Source organism: Bos mutus, chromosome 13 (genome assembly GCF_027580195.1).
Source record: "Bos mutus isolate GX-2022 chromosome 13, NWIPB_WYAK_1.1, whole genome shotgun sequence".
Classification (NCBI taxonomy): Eukaryota; Metazoa; Chordata; class Mammalia; order Artiodactyla; family Bovidae; genus Bos; species Bos mutus.
This window is the reverse complement of record NC_091629.1, coordinates 46,000,306-46,012,083: the sequence shown is the minus strand read 5'-3', so window position 1 is coordinate 46,012,083 and position 11,778 is coordinate 46,000,306.

Below are 11,778 nucleotides of genomic sequence, written 5' to 3'. Positions count from 1 at the left end.
CTGGTTACTTACCTCTTGGGCCTATGCCCTCTGCGTGGCCCACCCAGAGCAATGGGAAAGGTTCTGAGTGATCCCTCCTCACCTTGCCCCGACCACTCGGTTCTGGAGAACTAAGTCCTGGAACTGATTTGCTATATGATGCAAGCAGGCTGCTTATTGCAACCTCTCTGGGTCTCAGCTTCCTCATCTTTCCACTGGAAACAATAAGCCCCCAAACTCTGTCCTGCAGTCAGAGGTATGACAGGAGAGATATCAGGCCGTGGATGAGAAGGCAGTCGGAAACTGTGAAGTGCAGGGGCCCATGCATAGGATTGTTTGGGAAGTTTTTTTTAAATACCCCAGTATGCCAGGCCAGTGCCCGTGGGAGCAAAGCTCATAGCTCCCTACTGCCTCTGGGTGTGAGAGCTGCAGAAGACTCTCAGACACCAGCCTTCCCTCTGTCTCTTCCTCCCTCTTTCGGAGGTGGGGAAATGGTCCAGACTGCTCAGTGATAGCTCACACAGCCACCCTCCCTGTTCCCTGACATCCTGCCGGTCATGTCCCTACAGCAGGAAGTGAAAGCCTCTGCCTGCGGGCTAACAGGAAGAGGCCAGGATGTACTAGCCAATCCCTGACCGCCCTGGACATCACCCTCCCAGTTAACCCCTGAGCTGGTCCCAAATTCCCACCCTCAGATGGCAGCTGGGAATGAGATGTGGTCTCTTGCTCTGGCACCTCCATGATGGCTTTTGCAAGCCTTTTCTTCTCTCTGAGCCTCACATTCCCTCTGTGTAAAACAGGGACGTCTCTTATTCCTGGATTAACTCCAAACATCCATGAACTTCTATGGAGCTCGAACATGACCAGTGTTCTGAATGCCACTCAAAACAGCAAACCATCTCTGTGTTCTCTGCAGTCCCAGCCCAGGACCATGAACAGATCAGGTGCTTAGTACAAGTCAGTGGAAAGTGTGTTAGTTGCTCAGTTGTATCTAACTCTTTGTGACCCCATGGACTGTAGCCCACGAGGCTCTTCTGTCCATGGAATTCTCCAGGCAATAATACTGGAATGGGTAGCCATTCCCTTCTCCAGGGGATCTTCCCAACCCAGGGATGGAACCCCTATCTCCTAGATGTTCTCCTACATTGGCAGGTAGATTCTTTACCATCTGAGCCACCAGGGAAACCCAAAGACAGGTGGACCTAGGTTCAAATGTGTATGACCTTGAACAGATAGTTTCTCTCTTGGAGTCCCAGAATCTCACGCATCAAAAGCAGAATAATGATACTTGCCTCAGGAGGCTGCTGCAGGAATTAAATGGGATCAGAAGCATACAATGGTAACACTTAATAATAAAGCTGCTTGTGAATCAAAGAAGAGGCGAGTAAAACAAAGTCTGTGCCCTGAAGACTTGACAGTCTTGGCAAATAGAATTCACGTCTTTTGAGGCACCTCCAATTGATTGGCAGGGGCTGCCCTGGAGTGCTGATTATAAAAACCAAATCTCCCAGTGGAAAGGGGATTGCCAAGGGATGGTGAGTGGGTGGGTGGAGGATGTGGCAGCCAGTGCATATGCTGACCCTTGATCTAGTGAGAAAGAAAGACAGACAGGCAAAGAACTCTGACTCAAGGCAAGCAGCTTGTTTGGGGAAAGCAGAATCGAGAGCCATTCACCAAGCCTGTGGCAAACGGGGTTTGAAGGGAAGCAGGATTTGAAGGGTGTGTGTACAGGAAGGTCACTCCAGGCAGAAGGAATGGTGTGAACAAACAGTCAGTGCCTGAGATGTGATGCTCTGAGCTGCTAAGAATAGACTATCCGATCAAAGGTGGCTTATACATAAAGAACATTTATCATCTCCCAAGACAAAGCCCAATGGTAAGTGATTTCAGGGCTGGTTAATTGAGCAGCTCAAGAATGATTTCAAGTGGGAGGGGAGTTTAGGGGAGTTGAACTGTGGTGTTGGAGAAGACTCTTGAGAGTCCCTTGGACTGCAAGGAGATCCAACCAGTCCATTCTGAAGGAGATCAGCCCTGGGATTTCTTTGGAAGGAATGATGATAAAGCTGAAACTCCAGTACTTTGGCCACCTCATGCGAAGAGTTGACTTATTGGAAAAGACTCTGATGCTGGGAGGGATTGGGGGCAGGAGGAGAAGGGGACAACAGAGGATGAGATGGCTGGATGGCATCACTGACTCGATGGACGTGAGTCTGGGTGAACTCTGGGAGTTGGTGATGGACAGGGAGGCCTGGCGTGCTGCGGTTCATGGGGTCGCAAAGAGTCAGACATGACTGAACGACTGATCTGATCTGATCTGATCTGGGTATAAATATACTTATGGCTGAGTCCCTTCACTCTTCACCTGAAACTATCACAACATTGTTTGTTAATCAGCTATACCCCAATACAAAATTTAAAAAAACAATTTTTTTAAAAAGAAAAGATCAGGCTTAAGAGAGGAAAAAGTAAAATACCATTAACACCAAACCAGTGAGAGAGAAATTCTACCAGGAACGTACACAGCCTTGGAGCTCACTCTGAAAAGGCAGTACACATTATTTCTAAATGGGTTTTTTAAATCCCTTCTTCGGTTTAGTGTTTGTATTACTTTATATAATTAAAAGATTTCCTCATGCGAAAAAAGAAAAAAAAAAAAGAATGGCATCAAGTTTCTTACATCTTCTGCTTTGTTGGTGTTACAGGCTGAATTCTGTCCCTCCCACATTTGTATGTTGAAGCTGTAACACCCGGTACCCCAAGGGTGGCTGTTTGGGGAGATAAGGCTTTTAAAGAGGTGATTAAGTTGAAATGAGGCCACAGTGTGGGTTCTAATCTAATCTGACTGGTGTCCTTATAAGAAGAGGAAATTTGAAGACACAGATACCAGGGGCGCATATACACAGAGGAAAGGCCCCGTGAGGACGCGGTGAGAATGCTGCCATCTGCAAGCCAAGGGGAGAGCTTTAGAAGAAATCAGTCCTGCTGACAGCTTGATGTTGGACTTCTAGTCTCCAGAACTGTGAAAAAATAAGTTTCTATTAAATTGCCCAGTCTATCGTGTCTTGTTACAGGAATCCTAGCAAACTAGCACAGCTGGAGAAAGGGTAGCAATACAGACATCACACTCTTCATCATTATTCTGGTTTTGATGCTATCAACTATTGAGGAGGCCTTCTTTCTGTTGAGAAGGAAACCTTTCCCAGAGATTCTTCAAAAGACTCCCCTTAGAAGTCCAGGGGTCAGATGTATTAGCCAGGATATATTTCTGCTGTCATGAAGACCCCCAAACAGTGGCTTAAAGATGATAGAAGTTGATCCCTTCCATCACATAAGCAGTCTAGGGCAGGTATGGCAGATCCATGTGTCCAGGACCCAGGGGCTTCCTGTCTCACTGCTCCACCATTCTAGGATTTTGCTCTCAACTTTAAGCTGCCAGTAGGAAGGGTAAACTGAGCTAGAGGAGAGCACAGCTCCTCCCTCTAGGGGGATGACCTGGAAGTAGCACAGTTCTACTGCTCATAACCCATTGGCTGGAACTTGTTTCCATGGCAACAACTAATTGCAAAGGAGGCTGGGAAATACAGTCCTCTGCTCTACAGTGGCCATGTGCTCAGCTAAAAAGCCCTTTATAGAGAAAAGGGTGTGTGGATACTGAGGACATACAGCAGACTCTGCCTCACTGAATTGGTCACATGCCCCTGCCCCCATCAATCCTCAATCAGGGGAATTATCTTGGACCAGTGGTTCTCAAACTTGGGTGTGCATCAGAATCACCTGGAAGGCTTATAAAAAAAATGCTGCTCCTCATCCCCACACTGGCTGATTCAGCAGGTCTGGGGTGGGCTCTGAGGATCAGCATTTCTAACAAATTTCCTGGTGATGCTGGTCTGGGGTCCACACTTTGAGATTTCTGTCTTAGGCCAATTCAATCGTGACTTGCATCCTGAGGCCAGGGAGAGGCTCTACGCCCTGAGCACTTGGGCTGTGGGCTCCTAGGAAATGGGGCTGTACCTGAGACCATGGTGAGAAAAGCCGTTGGGTGGCACCCAAGAGAGGCTCATAGAAACAGGAAGGTGGAGGTTTGGAGAAGCTATAAGACTGTGAAGCTATGAGGGCCAGGTATGATAATGTTGGAGACAAGGATCAAGAGATATTTTGGGTCTAGTTATGAAAAGTCAGCATCAGGCAAGGGGTTTGATCTTACCTAAAGAAAGTCACCAGCTATCTGGCAGTACAAAAATTGAGTCATTAGCCAGTGCAGTCACTGACCTTTAATACACCCTGAAATGAGGTTAGGAATGAGGTACTCTATGCTCTGGGAAAACTGGCAAAACAGACTTTAAGATAGTTAGATATTTTCAGGCGAAATTTTTATGAATTTGGATTCTTGCATCTTCTCATACTTAGAAAAGCACTAAGACCATTAACTAAGATATCTGTTCCTTAAGTCTAACGGCAACATTCTACAGAGTTGTGTACTTGGTTGCACATATCCTCCCAATGCCAAACTAACCCCCAACCCCACTTCTTCGGACAGTTTCTCAGAGCTAGCTAAGGGGCTGTCTCCTGGGCTATAGTCCTCAAAAAGATGCTGAATAAACTTGACTCACAGTTTTTGCCTTGTACATTTTTTCAAAGTTGGCAATCTTTATCCTGAAGGCCCTGGGGAGCCACAGGAGATTAAAAAGTCAGGAAATGTCATAATCAGATTGGAGGGAGAAGGCATTAAAGCAGTGTCCTCAAAGAGAGGTTCTCAGACCCCCTTGCACCAGATCTGCTGGAGAGCCTTTAAAATTCATATTCCCAGGCATGCTGTATCCACCCTCCAATCATGGAGATGGAACTCTGCATTTTATTTATTTTTTATAATAATTTTAATTGCAAACTTTGCCCCATGTTCCTTTTTATTTATTTATTTTTGGCTGCACTGAGTCGTCATTGCTGTGCCTGGGCTTTCTCTGGAAGCGGTCTGTGGGCTTCTCGCTGAGGCAGCTCCTCTTGTGGAGCACCGGCTCTAGAGCTTGGATTCAGTAGTTGTGATGCACCGGATTAGCTGCCCCGCAGCATGTGGGATCTTTTGGGACCAGGGATCAAACCTGTGTCCTGGAGCACCAAAGAAGTCCAGAAATCTGCATTTTAAATAATCCCCCTCTACTCCAAGCATTTTAAGGTTTGAGAACCACTGGATTAGAGGGTGGAAACACTGGAGGTAAGCAGATCATTTAAGGGCAATACCTTCTAGAATGTAAGCTCCATAAGGGGAGCGATCATGACTGTTTTATATCTTTCTTATTCACTGTGTCTAGAAGAGTGCCTGGAACATAGTAGGTACACAATAAACATTTATTTTAGTGGCATCAGGAACTTCGGTCTAGGTCCTGACTTTGTCCATGGACTCATCCTGTTGCCTCTAGCAAGTCTGTCCCCAGTCTCTTTTTCCCCTTATCTGTAAAATGGGGAGTTTGGTCCCACCCACCATTCTGGATGTATGGATGTGACAGTTGGACTATAAAGAAAGCTGAGTGCCAAAGAATTGATGCTTTTGAACTGCAGTGTTGGAGAAGACTCTTGAGAGTCCCTTGGACTGCAAGGAGATCCAACCAGTCCATCCTAAAGGAAATCAGTCCTGAATATTCATTGGAAGGACTGATGCTGAAGCTGAAACCGCAATACTTTGGCCACCTGATGCAAAGAACCGACTCATTTGAAAAGACCCTGATGTTGGGAAAGATTGAAGGTAGGAGGAGAAGGGGATGACAGAGGATGAGATGGTTGGGTGTCATCACCAACTCAATGGACATGAGTTTGAGTAAACTCCGGGAGTTGGCGATGGACAGGGAGGCCTGGTGTCCTGCAGCCCATGGGGTCACAAAGAGTTAGACTCGACTGAGCAACTGAACTGAACTGAACCATTCTGGTTGAGTGATTGAGGCTTTGTCAAATCAACAGGGAGCTTTGTGGACTGCCACCAAGTGCCTCTGTCTCTTAACAGCCCCAAGAGCCACAGGGGATGTGGCAGAGGGTATCTTTCCTCCCCGCACCCTCCTTCCTCATCTCCTTTCTCTGGCCCAGAATAGCCAAAACAATAGGACACAAACAGCACGTACTGAAATGACTTTTAATATCTCATGTCGCAGCAAAATTAAAAATATACAAAAAGTTTGTGGTGTACAAAAGAGTCTCAGTACAGAAGTCCCAGCTTGGGGTCCCCTCCCCCTCCTAGGGGAAGGGCAGAAGGGTGAGTGGGGTCCAGGACTGAGGATGGCACAGATGTAGTAAATACCAGGAGGTGGGACTGGAATGGGAAGCACAAGTGGGTAAAAGGGTTGGGGGCCGATTAGGAGGGGCAGAAAGAACTTGGAGGGGAGAATCGCCCGGAATTGTGCTGAAGGAGGGAACTCAGCCCCTCAGGCATGGCTAGTGGTTCCTGGAGTTGGCAAAGAAATGGGAGGGGAGGCATCAGGGCTGGGGTGTTCGGATGGGACCTCAAAGAACCTGGGTTCTGGTCCTACCCTGCTATAAACTCACTGACCTTTCCTCTGGCCGTGTCTTCCGGGCCTTCTCCTTTGGTAAAACAGATGCTGGATGAACAAGCCACTAATTCCTAACTTGGGGTCCCAGAGGCAGAAATGAGGGCCCACAAATGCTCTTGAATATTGTATATTAAACATGCCAACAGAAGGCAGCTATTCCTCCCACCTTTAAGCCCTAAAAGGTAACTCAAGGCTGTGGAAGCATTTATCTGCATTCAGAAGCTCAGCTTGAGTTCATTTAATGTGGGAAAATTATTCTTCAAGAAGTGAGGCTCGTTTGGGGGGGGCGGGGTGGATCTCTCGAACTGTAGGATCCTAAGGGGTGAAAATAATAAAGAGGGCTCTGGGAATCATTCGAGTCCCTTCCAGCTAGTTTATGACTGGTTTAAAAAAAAAACAGTGGATTTGGGGGGCTGTTCAGATAGGGTCCCTCCAAGTTTGATTATTTAGCCCAGTGGAGACAGGTCTGTTTTGGATTCTGGGATTGGGGGAAAAGGGAGATGGAAGAACATCCTTTTTCTACCTGGTGCCATTCTCACTCACTTTGTCTCAAGCTACCCACCACTCTGGAATTATTGCAGGTGCTCCAGGGCCCCCATCCCTTCAGCCTGGCCTGGGGGTGCCCTTACAATGATTGTGCATAGAATAAAGGCCAGGATTGCTGGGAAGAAGGCAGCCCGCTTCTTGCTGGGAGAAGGGAAGGGTAAAGGAGGCAGGGCACAGCAGGACTCTGCCCCTCTCCTCTGCGCTCCCTGTTGTGGGGGAGCGGGGTGGGGGGTGGCGGGGGGAAGGTTTCTACTTCCAGGAACCAGGCCATCCCTAGATCAGGACTTCCTTTCCCACTTCCACAACTTCCTGTCTTCCTCCCCACCTCTACCTGTAGCAACTAAGAACTGGGAATGTCCTAGCCCCTCCCCAACCAGAAGGGCACATCAGCCCAGCCCCAGGGTCTCAGAAGCCCCTCTGGCTGGGAAGTGGCATCACCAGCCCCATCTCCACGGCTGCCCATGTGGCTTGGCACTCATTGTAATCTTTCGTTGACACATCACGAAGCACAGAAGTACAGAAACGGATAGCTCCTCCGCCTGCAGGCCATACCTGGGAGGGGGCCATCCTCAGGGTGCCTGTCAAAGAGTGGCATGGCCCAGCCCAGGATGGGGGCAGTTGGCTCCTGGCCTTCAGTCCTCTCTGCCTATACCCGAACTCTCTCTCAACCCAGAGCACTTTCTTCCTAACTGGGGGCCCCAAACTGGAGATCCTGGGTTTTACACTGCCCCTCTCAGGCTGTGGAGGGGCCTGTAGCCCTTATTGGTGGATAGTTCCCAAACCAGGGACCTCACAGATGCCCAGACTTCCCTGGCCTTTTCAGCTGAGAGGGCACAGGGCCTGCTCTCACGTGGCTAAGCCATGGGGGTTTAGGGTTGGACTAGAAAAGTCTCAAAGGAGTTTCCAGACTCTTCAGGGCTTCCCAGAACCATATCAACATTTTGAACCAGGTTTCAAACTGCTGGCCCATGGGTCATATAAAAGTGTTTCGATTGGCCAGGACTGGATTTTTCAAAATTCTGAATTTTAGTTGCTATAGGCAGGGCCTACACTCTTTGGTTTCCCAGAGTCCTAGGCATGCTTTACTGTCCATCGCCTCTACATCTCTTCTTTTCATTAATGGGAGGGATTTGAATTTGCATCCCATGCACTCCTGCCCCAGAAATCTTCTCCCCACTGCCTGAGGTTTCTATGAATTCTCAGTCCAGGTGATCTCCAAGGGAAGGGACTTGTGGGACTTTAGCCCTTAGGAGGGCACTGGGGCTGCCAGGCAAGACCTTCCCTGGACACTCCTAGTCCTGCTGGCCCTGATCCTGAGACCTGGACCAGGGCTTGCTCTCCCTGCCCTCTGCTTTCATTAACTCTCATGGGTGACATGTCTCTGCAGGACACAGGTATAGCAGGGAGCTAGCTGGAGGTAAAGGAGATTTGGGGGAGACAGGAGGATGAGACAGATGAAAGGAGAAGACCAAGAAAGACTTCCTTGTTGGGGAGCCCCCTGCAGTGGAGGGATGGAGGTCTCTGTGCTGTCCAACCGGGGTGATAGTCACAAGGCACATGGTACATCAGTGCGTGGGGGTGTGATGAGGGGGTGTGCTGCCTGGAGAGGTTTGGGGAGCACAGTCAGCAGCCTGGGGCATCAGTTCCAAACACCTGGGAGCTAGAAGTCTGCCCTGGGAAGGGGGACATGGTCTCCTAGGGGTTGAGATACTGAGGGCAAGGCAGGGCCCAGCATATTCGATACCTAGAGCATCCTGTTCTCTTCTATCCCTGACAAAATTAAGATAGACCCAACTTGGTTGGATAGCGTCACCGACTCAATGGACATGAATTTTAGCAAACTCTGGGAGACAGTGAAGGACAGGGAAGCCTGGGGTGCTGCAGTCCATGGGGTCGCAAAGAGTCGGACATGATGTGGCAACTGAAAACGACTACCTCTCATCCCCAGGAAAAAACTAACTCTACCATGGACTTCCTGTGTGGTCTTGGGCAAGTCCCTGGTGCTCTCCGGGCTTCCGTTTCCTTTCTAGTAGATGTGGAGGATAGGTGGCTTAGGGGACCCTAAAGTCCCCTCTGGGCTGTGGTTCTCACTGCAAGCACCCTCTAGAGCTTCTGGGAAGGACTGAGTCAGGCTAGGGTGGAGGACAGGGAATGGGGAGCGGGAGGCAAGGACCCAGGGTGTCCACTTCTGGCAAGGAAGAGAGACTGGCTGAGGTAGACTGTGTCACATAAAGGAAAATAAAACAGCTCGAATGGGATGGTTCGCCTTCTGCACCTACTCCTCCAACCCAATGAAACCAGCAGACCAGCAGGGACGAGATGAAGTAGGTGACAGGTCAGCAGAGAGAGGGACCCCAGGACTGGGAGGGATGGGGTGCTGAGCTCCTAGGTATGGAGGGAGGGGGGAGTCCAAAAGAGGCCTTTCCGAGGATGAGAAGCAAAAGGTGCCTGCAGCCCCCTCCTTTGGGCCCTTTGACTATGACGGCTTCTGATGCTCAGACAGAAGACAAAGACACTTGCAAGCAAATGCCTTTAAGGGAAGATTTTGTAGGACTGAGATGATGTGGGGGTAGGGATGGAGTAAGATCCAAAACTGAGAGCCCGCAGCCACGAGTTAGCACTGCCTGCTTGTCTCGACTCTGGTTCTCTGGGCAGCTCCTGGAGCTGTCAGCTCCCAGAGCCGTCAGCTCCCAGGGAGGGTCGTTTAAACTCTTCTTTCTAGAATGCTGGGGAATGGGGCAGCCAGATGGACCATTCCAGGACATCGGGGAGTAAGGTAACTTGCCAAGGCTCACCCTCATGTCTCCTCTCTGAGGGGACATGTTTCTTCCTCTGTAAGATGGATCGATAACACCTCTGTCGTCAGGATGTTGCCAGCAGGGAGGAGTCAAAGTGAAACAGTCCAGGGTGAAAACTCCTGGCGCAGACAACCCAGGAGAAGCAATCAATCAGATCTGGGTCCACACCCTCAATGTGGGTGGTTCAGAGGTTAAAAAGCGTCTGGGTTCGATCCCTGGGTCGGGAAGATCCCCTGGAGAAGGAAATGGCAACCCACTCCAGTATTCTTGCCTGGAGAATCCCATGGACGGAGGAGCCTGGTGGGCTACAGTCCACGGGGTTGTGAAGAGTCGGACACGACTGAGCAACTTCACTTTCACAAAGGGCCATGGAATTTGATCTCTGAAAACAGTTGGACAGAGGACAAGGAGGATGACGGAAGCCACCAGAAAGAGTCTGAGTCAAACTTGGGCTTCCCCCAACTCCCATCACCTTGAGGCCTGGCCCCTGAGGCATCTTAGGGATCAAGGAAGTAGAAGGAAGAGAGAAGGGAAAGCACTCTTTGTATGTAGATGGGAAGGAGGTATACACCATCCTGGGCTGAAGGGGGGCTCCTGGGCTGAAGGGGGGCTACGGGGAGGGGGTGGAGCTGAGGTGATGTGTCACGGGGGTGCCGTGTGCTTGTGTGTGTGTATACGTGTGTGCAGTCCTGTCTTCTCTGCCTTTGGAGCTACCCTGCACACCCTGAGTGTGGCCCTCTTCCAGTACCTTCAGCAATTTCACCGTCACCCGTCACTATCTGATGGGCCAGCCAGGAATCTCGGACCTTGTGAGACTGGCTGCCACTCTGGGCCTTACTTCCCATCTTTAACCCACGGGAGGCTGAACTATGAAGGGCTAATTTGCCCCTCTAATTTGCATAGTCTAGGATTCTTACATCCACCTCATCCCAGCCTAGGTCTGCATGTGTCCTTAGTATTGCCTGTCAAGCCCTTGCAGTGAACGTGCCTTAGAGGCATGAGGGAGGAGGTTTTGAGGGGAGGGGTTCCAAGCTTCACCTAGAGGCCCTGGGCCCTCACCCCACAAAACTGCCTTCATCTCGGCTCCCATACCCCACCCCCCCCACACTATCCAGGACCGGCTGTCCCAGGTGGAGAGAAAGGACGCTGGGTTAGTGGTCACAAGGATGCCCTGGGGTGTTTGGGCCATGGGAATGAACCATAGGTCCTGGAGGGTTGTCAGATCTGAGGCAAAACAAGTCAGTTTTACAGCTGCCGCTCCAGGGAGCGTCATCTGCAAGGTGGCTAAAAGCCAAGATTCATGTCATGTCCTCATAGCTAATTTTTCCCAGCTGGAAACCAGCTGGCAAATTGAAATGTCTCAGAGGTTCTGAGGACAGTTTCTTCTTGGGAAGATGGCTATGGACCAAGGTTCATAGGGGCATAGAACTCATATAAACCCTAAAATTCTAGAACTGGGGTACCCATTCCTAGAATATTCTACTCACACAGGGGTCTGGAGCCCCCATTCCCCTAGAGTCCCTGCCACAGAGCAGGGGAAGGGTTCCAGTGCCTGCACCCTTTATAACACAATACAGGTCCGAGTGACTCCCTAGGATATTTTATCAGCTACGTGTCCTAGAACTTAGTCTAGAACTAAGAATATCTCTCTAGAAGTTCCTCTGCTGAACGTGCCACCACCTCATCTACAATCAAACCTGAACAGAGTATCTTCCCAGGCAGTTTATCTGTTGTGTTCAAAACCTTTATCTAGACGAAATGTTCCAGAGGCTCACCTAGAATAAAGAATGGCTCCTTGAAACATTTCACCTGAGGTATCTGGAATCTCATCCGTAACAGCGCCCACAACAAAGGGGGTCTGCTGAGGAACATTCTCCACACTCCGGGTCAGGTTCCTCTCCCCCACATCCGCCACCCCTTCA